At 40.0% G+C, this 13,812-nt stretch overlaps 1 long non-coding RNA gene across 1 annotated transcript in view; it reads left to right on the forward strand.

Annotated features, from left to right (window-relative positions):
- The window catches only part of LOC146388544 (uncharacterized), a 36,315-nt gene that overhangs the window by 6,499 nt on the left and 16,004 nt on the right, over positions 1-13,812 (forward strand). The window contains exon 2 of the long non-coding RNA XR_014800057.1: positions 1,085-1,897. This is a non-coding gene — a long non-coding RNA (uncharacterized LOC146388544). The remainder of the gene's footprint in view (positions 1-1,084; positions 1,898-13,812) is intronic.

Consider the following 13,812-nt stretch of genomic DNA (forward strand, 5'->3'; position numbering starts at 1 on the left):
ATTGCTGGTTAGCCTGATTGATGAAGGCCAGTTTTACTTTTGGGAATTTCTCATTAAAATTTGGCCCACTTATAACCCTTTGAATCGAGACTTAAATCTAAGAGTAAAACAGCTCAATTCTCTGACTTGTTTGATGAAAGTTTTAAAAATATTTAAATACTATATGTGTGTATGTGTTGAATATGTTTGTGGTGATGAATGTTCAGCTCAGACCAGTTTTGTAGCCACAAATAGCTCCATGCTTGTGGATAAATTGGGGCCAAATTTAAAAACAGCAAATAACCTTGCCCCCCCATAGCCCAATTTTAGCTCCATTGGTGCCTTTATAGCTTGAAACTCAGGTACATATATTTATGACGGCTGTAAAGTATTGCTGCTGTAGTTAATCTCCTAATGACGTCTCTCTTCCTCTGCTACCAGTATACCAGTAAGTCTGGGTTCGGACTTCAGGGACCAGTTGGCTGGAGACAGGAGGGGGGAACGTGGTCTATGATTTTGGGATGCAAATTTTAGGGGGCTAGGGGCTTAAACTAAACTGTGTTTGTGATTGAAAAAGGTGAAAGAGACCGGGTTTCTTCTCTTTCTTTTTTTCCTTTCCTTTTCTTTTCTTTTCTTTTCTTTTCTTTTTTTGATGACATGCATGTGACATGGCATATTTCAGACGCATGAGATCTATTACAAGTGAGAGTGCCAGGAAGAAATTTTGCTAATGGGAAACAAATGGGCCACACTTCTGAGCTCGTGTCACTTTTGCAGGCAGTTTGTTGCCATCTTTTTTTTTTTCTTTTTTTTATAGACATTCATTTGCAAAGATGCTTTGCATACACCTTATAATAATATTCACCAAACCATCGTGCAGTCTGCTCTTGCATACGTGCTTGTGCACAGGTGAGAGTGTACAGTCATATCATTTATGTGGATATGAGGTTGTTGTTTTCTTAGTACCTGACCCTTCACTTATAGATATAGGATGATGCCCCGGTGACACTGGTACACACCGAGCACAGCAGTTACTGCCTCTTCCCTCTTTCTGTCTCCACTGTCCATCTTCCCTCCTCCTTCCTCTCGCCTCTCCTGGTTGCAGTTGTATTTGTGCGCCTTGGGAAGATTACAAAGAGGTGCTTTGTGAGGGGATGCAGCTGCTGAAATCCGACTAGATCCAGCTGAAGAGAGAAGGGAGCAGGTGGGTCAACAACGCCACCCTGCTGTTCCCAGAATATCAGGCTGCAGAGCTGTGCCTCCCTCCCCCACACAGGCACTCTCGCACAGACAAACACACAGCAACACATGCACACACATCCTCAGAGCACCCCAATCCCAGCCCATTACACACAAACATTATAACATGTCAAAATAAAAACACAGCAACACCCACAAAACAGCAATACAGCAATATGCACATGTCAAAGGACTACCTCTGTGGAAATACTGCCCACTCAAACAAGTGTGTTTAACAAGAATCATTCATGTAGTGGGAGAATTTTGGCAGAAAGTTTGAAAGCTACACAAATTATTCACGCACACACACTTAGTGCTGTGTACTAAGGCCTTATGCTAATTCTAGGTCGCACCTTATGATTTAATTAACAGCAGCAATGACACGGGCAGTCCACATGCTGTAGAAAGCAGAGGAAGATCCTGTCAGCTTTGTGAAGCTAAGATGTTAACAGGTCAGGATGCTGCCAAAATGTTGGATTTCTGAATCACAATGGGGACATTGGTAAGATGACCCTCATCCGGCTTTGTGCAGCTCAAAAAAAGGGCGGCAGGAGATGGAGAGAGGAAAGGAATGAAAGAGAGAAGAGGAAGTCATGCAGGCGAGCGTTCTCGCTCCCGTTGAAGTGGATCAGATGTCTCATCGCCAACCTGACTGCAGGGGACACGATGCTGGACCAAGGTGACATAAAAAGCACAAAATTTACTTTGTTTTTACTTCTTCTTCTTTTTTGTACTGCTGAACTTGAAAAATTCAAATGTTGATGATGTTTCCACTTTCCTTTATCATCTCCTTCTACAGCCTTAATCAGCTCCAGATCCAAATTCTGTACTTTATACTTTATAGAAACACCCACCAAATTATAGATGCATTTTTGTATTAACTTTGCATATGTGTCCTCTCTCCTGTCATGTCCCATAAGCAAGCTTTTTGATAATCATAAAAGAAATATGCTAATAGGATGCAAAGCAGTTGTGCTGCACTGAAAGCTGTGGGCTTTGTGAACTATTCTTCAGCTTTATGTTTCTCTTACTGAAGTCTTTCTGTATACTTAATGAGAGTTTTGACGCACATGGCTCCCTCCCCATTGCCTTGGAGCGCCCAACCCCCCTTCATGTGTGGAATAATTCAGCCACATTGATAATAAGTTCTTCTGTCCCTCCCTGAAAATGCTTGAATGTCATTTCATACACTAGGCTTTACTCTGAAAGATGCCACTGTCCTGCACACTTAGTATTCTTTGCTGTCCCTCACCATATTCGCCACATTTTTGCTTAGGTAAAAACCAGCAACTTTAAAATTTCCTTCAGCTACTTCTTCCACTTCTCAAAACAAAAACAAAATAAACGTAAGCTGGCAATATGTCACCAAAATAATCCATATTTCTTTCCCTCTATTATGTCTAAATGACTTCATTTTTTTTATGGGTCGGTTATCGTCCACATTTCACGTAGCTTTATCTGTGGGTACACTTGAGTTCAGTGACATGATATCCATCACAATTCTGTCACAAGCACCCCGCTGACCTCTCGCTGCCTCTTGCGCCAGCGTGGAAAACGCGGGTCCCACTGTTCGTGCAGTGCTTCAGGTTGTTATTCTTTTTTCTAATATGTCATCCCGGTTCATGTGATATCGAAGAAACAACACATTCTGGGTCATTGTGGGTTTCTTTCTTGCTCAGATAACAGTTTGTGTGGGAGAGTGATCGCCATTAGAAGGTGGATCTCTGAAAATGCAGACTCTCAGCCATCTGGAGTTCCATCTCTACACATGTTTTAGAGTGTGGGAAGCTGCAAGAGTGTGTCACTGGTTTATATCAAATCACTAAATATTTCATCAACTCTGTGCTCAGTCGTGGGTGTGTGGAAGTTATTCTTTGAGTGGTTTTCCTTTTTTTTTTTCTTGTGGCCAATTACTCTCCCATCGCTGTCATTTACCTTCATTTACATCAATTCATTTGTCATATTAAATTTGTTTAAGCCATGCAATCTGTGTCCAACCCACGTTTCTGGAGTTTGACAAAATGAAGCCATATGCTGTTGATGTGGCACTAATCAGATGCGTTTAGCTTAGCACTGTCTAATGTTAACCAACTCTAGGCAGCAGCAGAGGATGAGCCAGCTCCTACCTCTTTTCCATATCTTTGCTATAAGTGTAATGGTCCACACATTTCCTAGTGAAGCATTGGGCCCGATTGTCGTCATTCTCACATCTGCTTCCTGGAATAGCAGTGGGGAAGTCTCCAAAGAGCTCCCAGTGGAGTGTGGGGCATGTGTGCTCACATATGAGGCGAGAGTTTTGAGACGGGGGCTTGCCGGTGTGGTTTATTTTCAAAGGGTTGTGCTGAGGATGTGTTGAGAGGTTGAGGAGTAGAGAGAGTTCTCTGCACTCTGGTTTGGGTTTCACCTCCCCGGGACACAGCTGGGGAGTTTAGGTTAGGAACCGGGGGATGGGCCCGCAAGGATTTTGTGTTTAGACCAAAGCACAAACAATAGAAAATTTTATTTTCTGTGTGTATTTTAGAGCGACAACAAATAGAAAGTGCACAGCCTTGTTCGTAATGTTATAATCTTGCTGTGAAATGATTACCTAGTTCTTTTTGACATTTCTGTGAACTGGTACACATAGTCTGAAATGAGAAAAAAAACATGCAAACAACTAAACTGAACTCCAGCAGAAGAAGGAAGTAAATTATCCACACCAGTCTACCTAACTGTCATATTTGCACCATTCATTTCCCTATTTTTCACCAGCCACAGTAATGTGGGCAGTGATGGGCATCGCTCCAAGTGGGCCACTTTGCATTAAAAAAAAAAGCTTTGGCAATATGGAAAATGCACAGAGGTAAACTGAACTTATTTGCTTATTCAAAGCTGTCACTCTCTCTTTTCTGGGCCGCGTTCTCCAGCAGTCATAGCAAACTGGAAAGTTTTGAATGCAAAATAAGATGCAAAACAAAAAAATTTGCATCACTGTACAGTTTCAGTACAGAGCCGCCTAGCCTCACATGTTAAACAGAGACATTATTTAAGATGGTGTATTTAAGTATTTAGGGTGATAAATGTCTAACTGAGTGTTCAGTGCAATTTTGAGCAAGTGGAGCATGTACTCTCATTAAGCCAAGTGTGCTCCCAGCAATGTTTTCTCTGTAGAAAAAATCACTTTAAAAGCGTCACAGGCAAGATCACTGCACGCAGAGCAACTTGTTGACTATAAATTTGAACTATATTAGTTTAAATTTAGTGGGCAGTTACTGAGTGGGATTATTTTTAAATGTCTTTTGTGCTCATCGTCTGCTTGTCAGTACTTGTTTTTCCTTTCAGCTGCAATTCTGATTCTTTTCCACACTTTCATTTTTAAACTGTAAACATCCTATTTTACGCCCACCTCTGGGTTACTGCTGCCTTCTTGTACTTTATGTTGAGAATACATATTGGAAAGCAGACAGACAGCGTGTCTGGATTTTTTCCCCTCCCCTTTTTAATGATTCTTACTGTTTCTCTGCATTTGCTGCATGGTGTTGCCTGCCAAACCCCAAGAGTGCCACAGTGTGCTGCTAGCTGCTGGTGTTTTTTCAATCAGGCTGGTGCGGACCTGGGAAGCATTGTCCGTGCCTTGTTGAAATTCAGGTGCCAAGAATATAATTTTCCTTAAGTGCTTACAACTGTAAAAACCAACGCTGAGACTGAAAGCAATTGCAGATCATTTAAATTGGAGAAAAAGGTGAAGCAGCAAGTTCTTTAGTTTTCGTAGAACTCGGGAAACATTATGCGGTCTGTCTAATATATGTTTCATTTAAATGGTTTAATTTTTAACTTGGTAATTTATGTTGGCTGTGTGTGATTCCTCTGGGGGAAATGCCACTGGCTGTGGTTAAACCGAAGACTACAATTTGTGGAAGATGTATTGGGCTTTCATATCAATACTAATTTACCAAAGTAAAATATGGAATGAAAAGGACAGCAACATCTAGTCTTTAACATCTGCCTATGGCTGTCACTTGAACTGATTGCCTCTGTTTAAACTAGTCTGTATGACTGTCTATAGCCTGGTTTCTCTTTGCTTAGAGGTGAACTTATAACTATGTTCTGTTTTGGCTCAGCAGGAGTTCATCACCCAGACTATGTGAGCATGACGTTGCACCTGTCAGAGAGGAAGGCTTCAATCATTTCTGTAGGCTGTAGCTAGGGAGAGCCTTCGGTCAGAGTCATCTTCCGGCCTCAGGCACGCCTGAATTTAATCATTTTTATTATTTTTTTTAAAATGTTTTAAGTACAGTAATGATAGAGAATTTCCCCTGTGATTCCCACGCCTTCTCACTGTTCCCACTGCTCCTTGGAGCTTCCCCTTTCCAACACTTTTCTATCTTTTTCAGACATCAGAACATTTCTCTGTTTTCCCTCTTAACTCATCTGACTATTAGTAGGATGATTACAACCTGATTCATATTTGCTGACTCATCTCTGCTGTTCTTGGGATTAGCTGGCTTGCCATTGGCTCCCTCAGGTCCGAAAGAGTGGAGAAGGTTTCTCTGGTCTCTTTCTTTCTCCCTCTTCCACCGTATGTTGAGTCATTCTCTGGGAAAAGCAAATCAGCGCTCCATAGAGATTACAGAGAATACGCTCTCCAGTTCTGTTGACGAAGGGTGAGGTTCTTCTTCTTCTTCTTCTCACCTCTTGAGGCAGGACCACACAGCATGTGAAAATCTGCTCCGCAGACACACCTCGGTTTCCATGTGCAATAAAACATACATGTTTTCCCACAACGAATTGCTTCACATGACAAATGAGAGATGCAGACTCATCCGCGCTTTGTTGTGGGAATAACCTCAAAAATAATTCAATTTGTGCATATCTCAGGAAACAGGTAACAAATGAAAGACGGCGGCACTGCTGCAATCTAAACAACTGAAAGCAAATAGACATTTTTCCTGGAGTTCAGCGGCATTAGTATGTCAATTTTTTCCAAACAGAAAAAAATTTTCTCCTATTAAAATCAGATGTGGATGTCAGAGCCTACCTCAGTTACAAAACTTGCGAACACCAGTCTTTTTCAGTTGTATATGTTTTCTGTTTTGTTTTCAGTTCCAGGAAGCTGCTCCAAATTTATATTACGTCGAATTTGGCCAGGCAGACTAAGATTGAATTTTGTAAAGTCATTTGTGTTTGCGTGTGTCTGGTGTAACTAATTGCATTTGGTCGGCACATTCAGCCGCTTCATGTTTGTCAGTAATAATTCGAAGTGACCACCATGACATTCTTTGAAAATTCAAACCCTCGATTTCATTGAACTAATCTCTTTATACCTTCCACATTGTTCATTTTCCTTAAATAACTGTAACCGCTGAAGCAGCCCAATTACTGCAGCCAGTAATACAAAATCTTAGAATTCTAAAGGTGTCTTTTTGCAGCTTTCTTTGTTGGAAGAAAACTGAGAAACCAACTTTCTAACAAGTAAAGAAGCAAAGGCCATCTCTGGTGTTTTTAGTGCTTCAAAATAAAATAAAGTCACAGTTTAAATGAATTCCCCATGACACCATTAGAGACCAAAAAGTGTCTTAGCCACCGTTACACAACTTTCTTTTAAAGTGGGAAGTGTAGTGGAGGTGGTAAAAAGGAAAATAAGCATAAAAATATCACAAATACCATGTAATTGTGTATTAGACATGATGTACACTAAATCACTGTGGGTGTGATGGTGAAGCAGTGTTTAACATTTGACTTAAAATCCAAATAATGTGATTTTAGTTGGAGTTTTATGGAGTTTTATGTCCCAAGTGAATCGTCAATAAGCAGTCATTTCAACAGATCTCTACTGAAGAGTGGACTAGGCGTGAAAAGGAGTGCCTGCCATCATCAGGGTGCTTCCATTTATAGCCACCACCTCCTTATTTTTTCACTTTTTGTCTTTCACGCCTTTCCCTCTGTGTCTTTTGACCACGTCCTTCATCCAGGGGACAAGGCCGAAGTGGTACTTCTTGAGTTTTGTTTCCTAAATGGGCTTGTTTGTTGTGTCTAGTGTCTGAGCTTTTGCAGGGCTGAGCTGAAACATAATATAATGCTGCACTGGGCACATGGCAAGTGGTGGTTTTTGGGATCCTCTTAGTGGCTGGTGGCTTCTTAATTCTGGACACTGCAGACTTCTTGTTATGGGCAAAGACTTCTCATCATGGGAACATGGTTTTCTGGCTTCCTCTACCAACTGTGACCTAAATTTTCCTTAAATACAGCTTACTGTCTTAAGTTTTAGTTAGTGAGATAGAAAACTTGTTGAAGCGTTAGTAACAAAGAAGAGCATTATGGTTAGAAACTGACTGCGTGAATAAACATTCTACTACTGTAGGCTTTAACCCCCAAAAATCTATCAGATTTTCTAACTATAGAATCAAGACCTTATCTCAAAGCTCTCATCTTCTAACATCCACATAAATTCACTGGCTAGAAATGCACAATAATTCCTTTTTTTGTTTTTGTTTTTTTGCATTTTTTCTTAAAATTCAGTTAAAAATTGGGCTATATCTGGAATCAAACTTGATAATCGCTCTTTTGTGAAGCCCGTTTTAGGGAAAGGCCACATGATTGCAAGACACCTAAATAAAATTCCGTTTGTTCATTCAATCATTCATTCATTCAATAAAGGTGGCGGTTAAGAGTCTGACGCTTTTTTTTAATTCATGAGGAAATGGTATGATCTGCTTGGATCATACCATGTGAGGTTAAAGTGTGTTTCCTTGGTTAAAACAAAAAAAACCATTCTCATGAATCTCTGCTGCAACATCCAGATGTTGGGATCAGTATTTGGCATAAACATGAAAGCATGTATCAATGTTTTCGTGCTGCTGGTTGTGGTATAATGTTCCAGGGGATATTTTTTGGTACATTTTTCATTCAATTGTGCATCAATTAAAAACCACAGCCTACCTGAGTATTGCTGCTAAAAATGTCCATCCCTTTATGGCCACCATCTACCCATCCTGTGTTCACTGCTTCCAACAGGATAGCATGCCACGTCACGTAAATCATTTCAAAAAGGCTTTTGGTTTAACCATAAATTGAATGTGCTTAAATGGCCTCCAAAGCCACCAGATGTTGATCCAATAGAGAACCTTTGGAAAGCAGTGAGAGATTCATATCATGGATCTCTAGATGGGAAAACCACCAGTAACTACTTGATGCTACTACGTCAATATGGGCCAAAATCTTTTATTAAGGCATTAAGGACTTAAGGCAGTTCTTAAGTCAAAAGAGGGTCCAACCCAGTACTAGTTCATTGATCGATAACTGTCTTGAATTGGATTGAGCATTGCTGAATCACTATTTCATGACAGCATTGTATCACAGTGTATCGCTAATCTGTAATTCCTCCTTATGAGTGTTTCCTATGATAGATTTCCGTGGCTGTGTTGTGATGACACTTTAACAGCAGCTTCTTCTGTTAGACTGCTACTGTGGCTTTCTCCATCTACCTGATAGGCCACGATGCACAAACACAGTCACACAAAATACTGTGGGTCCCCTGGTCTGGCTGGGCTGTGGGTAGCTTGTAACCCAAGTGTTTTATTAGCAACTGGTCCAACACAGCTAATTGCTTCCTGAGGGAACCGCCTCCCTTCGCTCAGTGAATGATGAACGGCCCACATTATGTGTCTCGACAACCTTAACAATTTTTTTTTCTTCTTGGTCACAAAACTTTTTATTACACTGCGCTGCCACAAATCTTCAGTTTAAACATTCCTTCAAACCACTTTTAATTGTGAAGCAGTTAAAGCATTCAAAAATGATTTTGTTGCTCTAATTAATGTTAAACAGTGTTATATGTATATATATATATATACATATATATATATACATATAACACTAATATATATATATATATATATATATATATATATATATATATATATATATATATATATATATATATATATTCCACAGTATGTATCCATCTAGATAAATCTCACCAGTTTTTCATTGTGCATTACACATCAGCACATCCTCAGACAGCTACACAACTGCACCCTTCTACAAATTTTATTGAAACTTGAAAAGAAAACAAGATCAGATTTGAATATTCGGTTACTACATTGCACGCATGATGTAACTATATATTGGTGGGCTAAAACCATGCATCATCTGGTTTTTGACCTGTTACTCCCAAAAAGAAAATCCCCAATATATGTTTGATCATTTAATGTGTGTGTGGGTTGACATCAGATTTGTGAGGGCTGAGAACTTCTCTTCTTTATTTTCTTTGTATGTGTGTGTGAGCGTGTGTGCGCATGTGTCTGCAGATATTTATTTAAAATATGCCTTTTCATCCTCTCTAAAGCTTTGTTCTTGAAAATCTTAATTACAAATGCCGAATTTCTGGTCATAAAAAAGTCACCGGTTTCCGGGCTGTTCTTCTTGCATGTTCTTGTCTCATATGTGTCTTTGATGATGCCATTGGGAGCTATGAGATGGGTTTCAAAAGGCTGCTTTCCCAAACAGGATATAGATGATGTGTAGGCCCATGATCTCTGAAGCAAGGATCAAATGGTGTTCTTCCACCCCCTGCTGCTCCCTCCATCTCTATAGGGTGGAGTCCGGATGGATGGCCTGAGAAGGAGGAGTGTGCTTTAAGGTCAAATTGTCATAGCTCCATCACCTTTATTTCCTCTGGTTTTCATAATATGTACAGTCATCTGAAAAACAGATGATGAGGTAGTACTGTTAAAAAACAAAGTATACCCTTACTGCTTCCATTGGAATTAAAAATGTAAGTTGTAGCCAGATACTGCTCATCAAATGGATTTGATCAACTAATCATCAGCAAGAGTGAGCATGTCTACAAAAACAGAGGTTTGGCAATTTGCAATGTGAAGCATTGAGGTGTATGTAACATAATGTTAAAATATTGATAAAAACTTTACAAATGATCAGAGGTCAGACTGTGCAGTGTTCACAGAATCTGCAAAACACCCAAGAGCTACATCTCAGACTCTACGGACCTCAGTTTACAACTTAAAATGTTAAAGTTCATGACAGTACAGTTAGAAAAAGACTGGTTGAGTAAGGCTTGTTTGGATTGGTTGCCAGGAGAAAGCCTCTTCTCACTGTTTGCATCTGAACAAACGGCAAAAGTTTTAGGCTAATGTCCTTTGGATAGATGGGAATCAACTGGAGATGTTTGGTCACAATACACAGCACCATATTTGGTGGAAACCATACACAAGAAACCATACACAGAATTATAGGGGAGGTGATGATTTGGCTTGTTTTGCATCTACACGACCTGGGCACCCTCCCTTCATTGAGTCGACCAGGAACTTTGTATACCAAAGTCTTCAAGAGTCAATTGTGGCGCCATCTTTACAACTGCTAAACTTTTGACCAAAACTAGATCACGCAACAACACAATGGTGGCAAGCACGGCAGCAAATCTACAGAATGGCTGAATGAGAAAAGTATTAAGGTGTTGCAATGACCCAGTCAAAAGTCAGGCCTAAACCTGACTGAAATGCTGCACATAAACAAATGACGACAAGGGTCAATGAACTGAAGCAACTTGACAAAAAAGTAGGCCAAAAATCCTCCACAACAATGTGAGGGATTGATAACGTCAAGGTGGTTCTACAAACTGTTCAAACATGGGGTGTACTTTGTTCTCACAGGACTGCATAGATTCCTGTGAAAACTTTCTTTTTCACATGACTATGAAATCCACATTGTCTCATTCCTGATGTTTTTTTAAAGGGAGTGTTCACTCCAAAATTAAATTTACATGCTTTTCCTCTGGCCTATAGCACTGTTTATCTAAACTGCTTAGGTTGCCTAGTGTTGGATATTTTGCCTGTAGGAAGGAAGGAAGTTAAATGACACTTGCTTGTCAAAGTACAGAATTTTTTTTTAATTAAATCAAATTAAATTAAATAAAAAAACATCTTAAAACCCTTTCAATACCAGGATACTCAAAAAAACGATTCCATGGATGTAGTTGGTTGGCCAGTTTCAACCAACCTACATTCACCAACCAAAAGAAGTGTGCAGCTTGCTGATGTTACGATGCAGCTGGGAAAATGGCGTCACTAGCTTGAATGCATGCTTTGTAAATGTGTTAATTTGCAATCTGACAACTGCAAGATAAGCTGTATTATTTTAAAGAGAGTACAGACATCTCCACAGCACATATCCCAAGACTGGGAAAACTCCATTATAATCTAGTTGGATAAATACCACAACAGACCAGACGAAAAACATGAGCAAAACTGATTTTGGGGTGAAATATCTTTGAAACCAAATCATATCATCTTTCTTCATCATTCGGCACCTCGTTTTGACCCCTACACACAGAACTCTTTAATTATTGTCATAGTTGCATATACAATGGTAAATCATGGCTCTGAAGCCATGTTCAGTCAAACTGTGGTGACAAATGCATATTTCTGGTTTGGATTTGGAAGGAGCCCTCCTGTGTCTTTTCTCTGAAGTTCAGAAACGACATCAAACACAGAAATACGTTATTGACATGGATTTCTTTTGTACCGTTTCTTTTCAGTATTTTTTTCCATAAACATGACTGAATCTGAGACATCTGTCTCAGTGTGGACTCATCAGATGGATCTGTCCTCTGCAGTGCACTCAACATGTGTTTCAGCATTTGCGCAGCTATTGCTTAACAGAGGACAGTGGCACTAGAACTGGCACTGACATCAGGAGCCGTAGAGCAAACGCAAAGACTCATTTGGTTCAGACAGATTTCTCTGCCCAGTGTGGTGGCAACACTTTGGGCAAAGCAATTGGATGTGGCTAATAGGAAAGAGACAGGAGGAGGAGGAGTCACTTTTGCATTAGCAGAATCACATTTTGAGATAGATGCAGCATTCCAGGACCTCTTTATTTGATTACTATAATGTCATAAATGCAAGAATGTACTCTGATAAATGGCAAAAGTAGCTGATGAATTAGTTATTCCCGTCAGCAAATACCCACGCTAGCTTGCCCTCCCTGTCCTCATCCCACGGGCCACATTGCCTCCTCAATCTGCAATATGGAGCATAATTATACTAATTTCTCTCTATTGCATTAGCAAGGGCCTGGAGAAAAGAAAGGCTGTCTTTCTAAGCAGGAGTCTTGACTATGCAGTCAGCCTCCTTCCATGCACCTCAGAGAGCAAGTACAGGGGGAGGCAACATGACCTCTGGTCACCCCCCACCCCCCTCCCCAACACACATACACATAACCACCCCTTCATTTGCCTGTACTTCCCTTGCTTGCTTCATTCCCCCCAACTCTTGTCTCTTTTCCTCATTCTGTGTTTTGTTCCCACACTGACAGCTTCATCTGATGTGAAATGAAACTTTAATACTCAAAACACAAAAGTGTTTCTGGTACTTGTTAAAATAAAAATTTAGTCTTAGTGTGTGTATTTCCGTGTGTGCATGCATTTGATGTTTCCTTTTCTGTCCTTAGAGGAAGAAATATGAAGTTTTAGAGGCTTGTTTTTATATGCCCTTGAAGACCTTTAACTTTTGTTTCAGCTTGTGTTCAAACAGTCCCACTCCATAACATTAAACTCAAAGCTGGAAAATCTTTTTAGCTGTACAGCTGTTAGGGTCAGTTCTGAAAATGTTCTATTACTTTAAAATTTTCATCTACACCCTAGTCTCACATTAGAAACTATATTTTGAATTTAAATTTTGCTTTAGTGGATAGATATTTATACGAGCAAAATATGATTTAAAAAAGATTATACAAAGATACAATTCCTTCTTTCTGTGTTTCCTCCTTAAGAAGAACCAGTCCACCATGACCAGGTCACATCAGATCAGCCTGGTGGATGAGGGACTCTGGGGGACAGCGGGGTGCTGGTAGTGGGAACGCTGCCTCAGTTATGAAAGACGCCATTGTCCTATCTGGCTCGCCAACATAGAAAATGAATAAATCAAAGTGGAGAGATCAAGAGTGGAGGAGAAGAGGGGACGGTGAAGGGGGGGGGGGGGCTATCTGACATCTGCATTTTTAAACTGGGCATTGAGCTCTGGAAGAATGCTGTTATCATCCACCCGCAATTGCTACAATGGTGAAGAATTCTGCATCACATTATAGCATGTTCAGACATCTGAAAAGCTCTAAATCCCCTCTTTGCCTCACACTCCCTACACCCATGAGATGGGGGTTCTACTTGTAATCCCTGTTTTGTGGTCATGCCTTTGGTTTTAGGCTTTTTGTAAAGAATAGTCAAAAAAAATAAAAAGTTTTTTTCAAATGTATATTTTTTTGTCCATAGATGCTATGCATTATGAAATAATGGAATTGCTACAAAGTTTGTTAGTGTAAATAGGTTAAAGTGGAGGTGATTTATATCCACGAGTCTGTAATGATCAATCAGATAGGTCAGCCAGGATGGTTGCAACAGATGCTATTTTTGCCTCCATATCAAGCAGTTGCAGTGATGCATGCAGACACAATTCTATTTCTGTTTATTTGATTGAGGGATTAGATTTGAAATCAAACAGCAGTTTTCACTGATAATACATTATTTGGCATTGGTGCTTTTAGTAACACAAATAGATAGCCTTTTCAGCAGATAAAGCTAACAAGACTTGGATTCATCCA

Source organism: Perissodus microlepis, chromosome 4, assembly GCF_051167445.1.
Source record: "Perissodus microlepis isolate ML-2025 ecotype Zambia chromosome 4, ASM5116744v1, whole genome shotgun sequence".
NCBI classification, from domain to species: domain Eukaryota; kingdom Metazoa; phylum Chordata; class Actinopteri; order Cichliformes; family Cichlidae; genus Perissodus; species Perissodus microlepis.